General features: G+C 45.1%; 1 non-coding gene across 1 annotated transcript; it reads right to left on the bottom strand.

The window, feature by feature from the left end:
- Positions 1–5,256: 5,256 nt before the first annotated feature.
- On the bottom strand, positions 5,257–5,331 carry Trnap-cgg (transfer RNA proline (anticodon CGG)). The gene has a single exon. It is a non-coding gene; the product is annotated as a tRNA-Pro (tRNA).
- Positions 5,332–10,894: the final 5,563 nt, after the last annotated feature.

Genomic DNA, 10,894 nt, shown 5'->3' with positions numbered 1-10,894 from the left:
ATGAACATGACGTCACAACTGCTTACATTAGATTCGTCTGAGCCGTTGCGAGCCAGCTTATGCGCATGTGCAGTTGAGTCGCATACGAGTAGTACCTTCTCCCTCTTCTGGCTACAGAAGTGTGGCAGTTAGCTGTATAAGCAATAGCAGCAAGCAGCCAGATGATATCCGAAACAAATTTACTGGTGCGCCTAAGCTGCCAGATTCACGTATGTGCCCAACAGGCGCGGCGTAGGGGCGGGGGCAAACCGGGGTATCTGCCCCGGGCGGCAGTTTCATATTATTGAATAAAAAGACCTTGTTTCACAAAGCGCCTAGCATCGATTACTCATATGATTTTGAACGCATCCCTATTGGTTTTTGAACATTTTTGATCAAATTCTATATTGATTTCTGAATGCGTGCATAGTGTACGTGATGTCTCTGCCAGGGGAATCCCCGTCGCATCTAGAAATAAACTTTCCCTCAAACAAAAGGGGACGGGTCTACGTGCAATACACGCTGTCGACGTCTTTGACACTGCAATGCATTTTCGATCACACGTAAGGGTGAATGACAATCGCTGTTTATGTGGTTGACTGGGTTTGGAAATGATCAGTGTTGTTATAATTACTAGCGAATTCCATAGATTCAGGCTACCAGAGTGAAAGTAAACGACCAACAGGAATAACAGGCAACAAAGATTACGTATTGTCTTCTCAGTGATCCAACAAAATGAAATGTTGACAGAAAATTTTTGGACAGACCGCTACACTACAAAGGGCCAGTTATACAGTCTCCGGCTAGCAGCCGCTAAAATTCTATTCTGGAAGTAGCGCGAAAAACGCGTTATACAAACATGTAAGAACGCCTAACCGGAGAATAAATGCGGGATAACTAAACCGGTGATTGTGGCAGGGTTTGTGAAGTTAACAGAGAATAAGCGCCACTATCTAATATTGTCGCGGTTCGGAAATATCGTAGATCCGGACCTGAGCAGCCTGAGTTGTTGTGGGGAGGTGGTAGTCTCCACGTGACCCATGTTTAAGTGATTTTGTTGTTTCCTCTTCGTTTATTGCTCTCACGTCAAATTAAAACAAAACTGATTTTTGTGGCCGGCAGCTATCAAGTGAATTAAAATTCATTCACATAATTACGGAAGGCTAAAGTATGTTATTAGTTTCAGATTTTGTTTCCACCTTTCTGACAGTCAAGCGTTAATCGCCTTGCAGAACAATGAGGTTTTTTTGTCTGTTTTTTAAAGGAATTTGACTTTTATTAATCTTTTTTGCTGAGGCGGTCAATTTATTTGGAACGAAGTGTTTAATTCTACACTATTGGCTAGTTTCAACTGTTCGCTGCATTTCAAGTTCACGTGTTCATCTTCTAGCACGTATGGCATTATGTCATAATAAAGAACCAAACATGAGATAATACGGTATTGGTATTCCAAGAAAATTTACATCTAAATCTGGACATACGAATGTGCACTAAGCCGAATTACCTTTCAATATGGTTCACAAAATTCCCATACTCTTGGAGTATCCGCTTGTGTGTTGTCTCTTTTGTGACATAATGTAAGATCTTTTAATGTTTTACACGTACGAACGTATGGACTTCCTGCGTCATCGTAGCTGCACAAGTGCGGTGACGACTGTCATCTGGCGCAACTGCTGAAACAAATCTATTTCTAACAGGTCGCGGGAAAATTTTTCGAATGACTGTTTGAAAAGCGTTATTTTCAAGTAAAGTAAATTTCCTTTTACACAAGATTAACTCTGTGCGCGAATGTCCGATGAATTTCTTAAATCACAGAGCGTTTGGCTCTCATTCAAAAATCAGATCTTTGAGGATGACCATTTAGAATATTTTCGAGCCCAAAAGATCAGACATTTATGTCGTTGTTAAAAATTTTACTGGCACATTTATGTGATGTATCTTAAAGTGTAACACGCGCAAAAAAGATCAACATTATATGTGGAAGCTTAGCTTCTCTTGCAGCTTATTAATCTAACATTATTTTCTTTTTTTGTAGCAACGCAATGTATATTAATTTAAACCATTACCTTTTCCTATTTGTGTGTTCGCTCTGATTAACAGTGATGTCGCTATTGGCTGACTACATCACGTGTCCTATGCTCCAAATATCCGCTGTCATCGGCTGGCGAGATGGCTTGACATGAGCTACGACTGGCTTAGAAAAGCGCATCGCAGTCTCGATTTCATTCCTGCGGAAAGTAACATGCGGTGTTTGGTGGAACTCGTAATACGAAAATGTGCAGTGAACATTTTGCAGCCCATCAGACATCTTTACAAAACGTGTTTTTTCCCCTGAGTTTCCTTTTCTAAAGTACCGGGAAATTCTACGCGGGTGTATAAAATCACAACCATTGAAATGATTATAAGTTTTACAGTTCTGAGGAAAGGTATACTGTTACTTAACACGGAAAAAGTGTATTTTCTCCGGGAGAAAGTGTATTATTAACCGGGAAATCCGAGAAAAATCCGGGAATTATTTTTCCTCGTCCACGTGTACACCCTGTTTCAATACCCTCAAACTCCCAGAACACGTCAAGGCTGGATTCCTTCGACTAAACGTACGGTCGTATGTCCCAAACCCAATGCGCTGTTTTAAGTACCAGCGTTTTGGGCATACAACTCTAGGGTGTAAAGGAGAAGCGATGTGTGGCAACTGTAGTAAGACTGCCCATGACGGAATCGACTGTTCGTCTCCTGTTAGATGTATAAACTGTTCTGAAAGCCACCCTGTTTGGAGTAGGGACTGTAGAATCTTCCTAGAGGAACGTAAAATACAAGAAATAAAAACAACTGAGCGTATCCCCTACTGTGAAGCCAAAAAGATCTTTAAGGCCATGCAGCCCCCCACATTCGTTACGTCTTTTGCCTCCATTGTTCAGAAGCCGCCTCCAAAAGTCGATGCATCTACAGAGACGGAAGTTGTTAGTGTTGGCACAAACACCTGCACATGTGAGTGCACTTGCAAGGCAGCAAGTGTATCAGAGCCTGTAGCCCCTCCTCGAACAGCAGAGAAAGGTACAGTAGCTAACATTGAAGAGCCCCAGGCATCTCCGATGGCTGAGGCTGTTCCAAAGCCCAGCATGGTTACAAACACCCCAGCTCCAGTTCCAGCAAACCCCCTAAACAAAGGAAAGCACACGTCAAGCAGCACCAACAGATTAAATCGCCTGGTAAACCCTTGGATCATGTTAATGTGGTCCCACCAGACGCTTCATCAGACTCTTCCCAAAGCTGATGGAGTCTGAGAATATGGGACAATCATCTCGCCCCAAGACTGAACCTCCACCAGCTGCAGTCTCCCCACGTCGGCGGAAAGAGAGGCAGAAAATACAACTACCGTGATGGCTCCCATATTACAATGAAACCTGCAAGGGTTCAGGACACATGTGGAGGAACTACGTCTATTGATTCAGGATAGACCTATGTGTGTATGTCTGCAAGAGACAAATTTCAGTGAAACATACACCCCTGAGCTACGTGGTTATGTCCTCCAAAAAAAGGACGACCTGAGTGGAGGAGGAGGAGGAGATTAGTGTTTAACGTCCCGTCGACAACGAGGTCATTAGAGACGGAGCGCAAGCTCGGGTTAGGGAAGGATGGGGAAGGAAATCGGCCGTGCCCTTTCAAAGGAACCATCCCGGCATTTGCCTGAAGCGATTTAGGGAAATCATGGAAAACCTAAATCAGGATGGCCGGAGACGGGATTGAACCGTCGTCCTCCCGAATGCGAGTCTAGTGTGCTAACCACTGCGCCACCTCGCTCGGTCGACCTGAGTGGACAGAGAGCTCGAGGAGGAGTAGGTGTCTTCGTCAACACCGACTACCACTCCTCGCCTCTCTCCCTCACGACGAATTTACAGGCAGTTGCAATATTAGTACATGTGCGTCATATGCTAACAGTATGTTCGCTTTACCTGCCCCCACATGATGTGCTCGACAAAGAGGCTCTCAGTGATCTTCGTACACAGCTCCCCCAGCCCTTCATCCTCTGTGGTGATTTTAATGCACACAATATGCTTTGGGGCTCTGTGAGTAGTTGCCCCAGGGGTAGAGAAATCGAGAGGGTTCTTCTGTCTTCCAGTGCCTATTTGCTAAATACAGGTCAAAGCAGGCATTTTTGCATTGCAACTGGGTCGTTCTCTGCCATTGATCTATCGCTTTGCTCTCCAGCTATCGCCCACACTGCTGAATGGGAAGTGGTTGATGACTTACACGGCAGCGATCAGTTCCCCGTCTGGATTCACCTGCCACATGCAGTGGAACCGGAAAAGAAACCGACTCGATGGGTGCTCGGTAGAGCCAACTGGCCACTGTATAGTCAGCTAGCCCCGTTTGAACATCGGTTCAGTGTCCAGGAATGGGTGGGTCATATTACTGAAGTGATCCACCGTGCCAGTGAAGTGTCCATCCCACAGTCCACGGGACAACCGAAGCGGCAGCCTGTCCCTTGGTGGAGCGACGAATACCGCTCTGCAATCAGGGTTAGGTGGGCAGCTGTGCATAGGTTCAAATGCCGGCCAACTGTAGAGAACCTTGCAGCCTTTCAGGTGGCGAGGGCAAAGTGTCGTCGGATTATACGAGAGAGCAAGAAGAGGTCGTGGCAGCAGTTCCTGAACACCGTTAATCGTTCTACACGAAGTTCCATTGTATGGGAGACCATCAGGAGGATTTCTGGGAGAGGTGGGAGGTGCCCTATGGCTGCTATAATGTGGAATGGTACTCTCCAAACGACCCCAAAAGATATTGCCCAGTCTATGGCGGCTCTTTTTGCAGCTATTACTGCAACCGCCAGTCAGAATCCAGCTCTCCAGCCCCACAGAGTGGTTGCTGAGAAGAGCAGTTTTGACTTCCGCTCACCCAGTACAGAAGAATACAACTGCCACATTTTCCGTGTGGGAACTGGATTCTGCATTGTGTGGGGCTCATGATACATCCCCTGGTCAGGATAGAATCCACTATAGCATGCTGCGGCACCTCACAGGAAGAAATAAAGAAATTCTCCTCCGACTTTTTAATCTTGTTTGGATGTCTGGTCACTTCCCCGACTCGTGGCGTGAAGCAATTTTAATTCCTCTTTTAAAACCTGGGAAAGACCGCACGTGCCCGGGTAGTTCCCGTAGTGTTGCCCTCACTAGCTGCGTGGGAAATACCTTGGAGCGGATGGTCAACTGCCGCCTTGTCTGGATGTTAGAATCCAGACAACTCCTTAGTCGAAACTTCCTGGCAGATTAAAACTGTGTGCCCGACCGAGACTCGAACTCGGGACCTTTGCCTTCCGCGGGCAAGTGCTCTACCAACTGAGCTACCGAAGCACGACTCACGCCCGGTACTCACAGCTTTACTTCTGCCAGTAGGTCCCGAGTTCGAGTCTCGGTCGGGCACACAGTTTTAATCTGCCAGGAAGTTTCATATCAGCGCACACTCCGCTGCAGAGTGAAAATCTCATTCTGGAAACTCCTTAGTCGCTTTCAGTGTGGGTTCAGGAGGTATCGCTCCACCTTGTATAGCCGCCTCTAGGAGGGCCAGGTTATGAAATAGACTTTCCTGTGCCAGCATCACCTGTTGGGAATATTTTTTGACATTGAAATGGCATACGACACTACTTGGAGGCATCTTATCAGGCAGCTCCACGAATGGAGTTTTCGTGGATGTATTCCCAATTTTATTGGTCCTTCCCGTCGCCACGTTATTTTCGGTACCGAGTCGGAGACGTACTGTCTAGTCGCTTTACCTTGAGGGACACCGTTCTCTTGTTCAGTGTTTTAAGTGTGATGGTCTTTGCTATTGCTATTAATAGTATTACGTCTGTCATGAAAAGTCCTGTGCAGTGTTCCTTGTTTGTGGACGATTTCTCTGTATTTTGCTCTTCTTCAAGCCTTGCAACGACGACTCGTCAGTTGCAACTCACTCTGTGACGTTTGAATGAATGGGCACAGAAGAGATGTTTTAAGTTTTCAGCTGATAAGTCAGTGTGTGTTCTTTTTAACCGTTCTCGTTCCATTTTTGACTTGCTTGAGTTGAGGATGAGGGACACCGTTCTGAATTTTAAAGACACGGTGAAGTTTCTGGGCCTCACTTTTGATTCTAAGCTTACGTGGCTGCCACACATTAAGGAACTGAAAAAACGGTCTCTTAAGGCGCTGTCTATTTTAAAATGTCACACACATGGGGAGCAGACAGGACTTGTCTGCTCCGGTTTTACAGAGCCTTCGTGCGGTCCCGGCTTGATTATGGATGCACGGTGTATGGGTCTGCAAGACCCACTTATTTGAAGCTGTTGGATGTGGTGCACCATGAGGGGATTCGGTTGGCCACTGGGGCGTTCAGAACCAGCCCCATACCGAGCCTCTGTGCAGAGGCAGGTGAACCGCCACTTCACCTCCGGCGGCATCTACTAATGGTGTGCCAGGTCTATAAAACATTATCCACACCATACACACCACACTGTTGCTCGGCCTCCACTGGAAAGGCTTTTTCGCAACCGGCAACGAGCAACAAGGCCCTATGGGATTCGTGCAAAGGATTGCATTTTAGAGATGGGTGTGGCCGGTCGAGATTGGAGGAGTCAAGGTGGATATCCGCTCCAGAGACCCAGACTTTCTTAAAATTTGCCAAATCTAAAATCAGACAGTACCTCAGATTTTACTCTAGATTGATGGATCCCAACAGGGGGATTTTCTTGGCTGCTCAGTAGTGTTCCGAACGTGGCATCAGGATTCGCCTTCCCCTGGAATACACTATTTTTTCCGCAGAACTTCACGCGATCCTGAAGCATTGGAGCAGATACGGTGTACTCAGGGCAAACACTTCCTAATTTGCTCTCTGAGCGCATTACAGTCACTGCAGAACTTGTACCCAGCAGAGAAGTTGCAACAGCTGATTTACGACCAACTGTACATCCTCCAACGACAGGGCAAGCAAGTGTCCTTTTGCTGGGTGCCAGGGCATGTGGGCATACGGGGAAATGAACAAGCTGATCGAGCGGCCAAGGACACCTGCAGATTACCGGAGGTGACACAATGTTCTATTCCTTTGCAAGGTGTCGTTTCTGTGCTGCGGCGGAAGTATATGCAATTGTGGGAGGAGGAATGGCTGGTGGCGAGGGCAAATAAGCTGCGGTTGGTGAAACCCTCCATCCAGCCGTGGTGTTCCTCCTGCCGGTCACCTAGGCGGGACAAAGTGACCCTTACACATCTTCGCATAGGGCACTGTCCTCTTACGCATGCCTTCTTACTACGGCGAGAGGAACCCCTGCTGTGTGATGCCTGTGGCGTACAAATCACTGTACGCCACATTTTAGTTGAGTGTGATTTATATCGTTCTGTCAGGGCGGAAGTTAATATTAGTGGGGATCTGCCCTCGATTTTAGCCGTTGACGAGGCGAGTGTAAAGAGAGTTTTAAGGTACTGTGATGTTTCTGGGCTTCAGCCTAAAATTTTAGGTTGGAATTTTGTGTGTGTTGCCGAGTGGCTGACCACTCCCTTTTATTCTTGTAATAGGCCGGTTCCAACCATGTGCTATGTGTTTCATTTTAACCCCTTCCCCTACGTTCTCTTGCAGTTCTCCTCTTTACGTGCTGCTTTCCACTTTGCTACTGTAGACGTGCACACTGCCTATGTAGACTGTCACCTATAATTTTAGTCTTTATTTTGTGCACTTGCTGCATATTAGTGACACTCGTCCGTTATTGTTTCCGTTCGGGCGCTGAAGACTACACCCATAGCACCATATCCATCCATCCATCCAGTAGCAATGTAGTGCTTGGATTCTGATTTAAAAGTTACTTGCAGTGGAGTATATGCCACCTTTTAGACCTATCAATTTTGTGTGTATAATAACACAAAAATTATTTGCAGGGCTTGACACCCACAATCAGGTCCATGTTGTGGAACAACCACACACTATGTAATAGCAGTAAGGTTATCATCATGGTGCATCAGGTGTGTGTAAAGTAAATTTAAATTATTTGAGGATAATGAAGTACTGATTTTATATCTGTTATTGATACTTTTGTATTCTGTTTTACTGTCTGCAACATAATATAAAATTAATTAACAGGGGTGGACATGAACCACATTGTTGCTGTGCAGCATGGTTACACCACATCAAATGTGCCACTCAGCACAGGTAACACCTGATGGAACCCATCATATCACATGTCTGTGGTACTGCTCCAGTGACCTTATATTCTTTAACAATAACAAATTACATTATAGTTAGAATGTTGCTATCAAGTAGCATTGTAGTGTGGCTCTATTCTGATTTAAAATTTACTTACAGTCCAGATTACATCCACTCAACAGCAGAATGGGAACGATCTCAGTTTGCAATATGAGCAACTTGGTGAAAAAGAAACTCCATCCCTTGAAGCTGAGTGAGCAGCACATCAGGTATGTAACATTGTTTTTTTAATTAAGTAATCCTATTTATTAGAGTAATAGTGTTTCATCTGATGACTGCCTGTCTAATTTATGAAGATACCATAATGCAAACTTTCTACTTTATTCACATTAGGCCTATACAGTTTCTAAAGTGGTGGTTGTGGGGAAGACAGGGTAGTAGTTGTAATTATATTCTTTCTGAACAGTAGAACTTCAATGCAGTGTTTACTTGCAGTCTGGATTATGCCATGTCAAGGAGCAGTGAGGGAGGTCCCAAACATTTGGGTCTTGGCACTGATGTCAAGTCAGGCCCCTTAGGCTGCCTCAAGAGCTGACGATGAGGACTGGGATCCACTCAGCCTTATCTGGCCACCAGAAGGAGAGTGAAAAGAAGCTTGGAATTCCATCACTTCAGAGGAGGCACTCCGGATCCATTCAGCTTCATCAAGCTTAGTGAATGGCAAGACAGGTATGTAATGGTATTGCAGTTAATAGGGCACAATATAAGGATGTTTTGATGCTGGTTTTTAGTCCAGTATGTCATTATCCACCATGTAAATTGTTATTACTTGGGAGCAATGTTACATATCTGAATTCTGATTATATGCTTACTTGCAGTCCGGACTATGCCATTATGCCATCTTGAGGACTAATGAAGGAAGTCCCAAACATTTGGAGCTTGTGGGGCCTGACTCAACATCAGTGACAGACTGTATCAAGAGTGGAGGACCATATATCCCCAATATCTGGACTTCAGGTCAGGACTGGGATGCACTCTGCCTTCCCTGGCTGCCAGAAGGAGAGTGGAAATGTCCATGAAATATCAGCACTTCAGAGGTCAGGATTATGATTCACTCAGCCTCATCAGGCCTAGTGGATGGCAAGTCAGGTGTGTAATGGTATTTCAGTTAATCCGACACAATGTAAGTATAATTCTAATTAAATCTTTATTTACAGTCCAGAATGTGATGCATTGAAAGCAGATGGGAAGGACCTGAGATGTCTCCACCATTTGGAGTTCAGGATAGCATTCCACCCTGTCCTCTACAGCTGCGTCAGGATCAGATTTGAAAGGAACTGCAATATCTGATCCCAGAACTAAAGACCACTCAGCATCTTCAGGATGACTCGAGTATGTGGAGGTCAAGGCATCTATAATAAGTAGAATTAGGGACTGAAATGCTGTTGGCATGGCCGGGTCACCACAGTAATGCTTGAAGTAAGTAACAATAATTCATGTAGTAATACACCAGATAACAGTGCTTTTATCAAATTCCAGTAATTTCCTCTATAAAACACAAAAAGTCATGACAAGTAAACATTTGTTAAACTGATACATTCCACATAATTATAAAGTGTCATATTCATGATCTGCAAAACAAATATTAATTTAATATCTAATGTGGTCTAACGTGAATTTTATTTGCAGGTCCAGTCATCAAGAACTGGATTTCTACAGCATCAATTACAGCCAGAGAAATACTACGTTGTCACACACGTAGCACTGATAAGAAGCTACAGTAGCTTTAGTGACAACGGGCAGCTCCTGTTGATGGTTTTTGCAAACATGCTGACTGAGATTCTTTCTGTAATTATACTCTTGCCCACACACTTCGCATTTAAAAGCCCTCATTTTAGTAACACAAACGCTATACTGTAATCACAATCAGTAAAAAAAAGACGCACAAAAAAAATACTACGCGCACTCCGCACTCACGATGATTTAAAAACAAACTAAAATACCACGCGCACTTCGCACTCACAATGAGAATAAAGAAAGCACGAAATACCCAGCGCATTCCGCACTCACAATCATTTAAAAACAAGCGACGCACAAAACCAAAATAGCACGTGCACTCCGCACTAACAAAAACGGCTACTGCGAATACAGAAAACAACACCACGCGGGCTCCAAACTGCAAATGCAGGTACTGTACCCGGTCTTCCGTTGCGAGGGAACTATAGGGGTTGGGCTGAGGTCCCGTTCGTGAGCGTGGTATGGGGGTGGGGTGAGGAGCCGTCGTGAGCGAGCTATAGGGGGTGGGATGAGTGTCGCAGGGGGGTAGAGTGGGGGGGGATTCTCGCTGGGATCTTCGCAGTTTTAACGTTTTCTGAGGCTCCCTGTCTCGCCTCGCCGGCCGCGAAACTCCAACAGCGCGGCGACGCAGTGTCGTCTGCTCCGTGCCTTTGTGCTGGTGCCAGTGTTGAGTGAAAAGCAGAGTAAGCAAAATCAAAAAGAAAATAATTACTCCCCTTCTGCCTAGAAAGTGCGCAATGAGCCGGCAAAAACCCAATGAAAAAATCTATGCCAAAAATTTCCACAAGACACCCAAATATTAACGGATGTCATACCAAAAACCGACTTAGAAAGGACTCCATCTAAATACAGCGGAACTGTGGACTGTCGTTCTAACTCTGTCATAAAATTTTACATTTGTAATAATATATGTTTGACACCATAAAACATGTAACTTGATGACATTAATCGTGATAAA

Source organism: Schistocerca nitens, chromosome 9, assembly GCF_023898315.1.
Source record: "Schistocerca nitens isolate TAMUIC-IGC-003100 chromosome 9, iqSchNite1.1, whole genome shotgun sequence".
NCBI lineage: Eukaryota > Metazoa > Arthropoda > Insecta > Orthoptera > Acrididae > Schistocerca > Schistocerca nitens.
The sequence above is the reverse complement of the archived record's forward strand: the minus strand, read 5'-3'. Positions and strand labels throughout refer to the sequence as shown.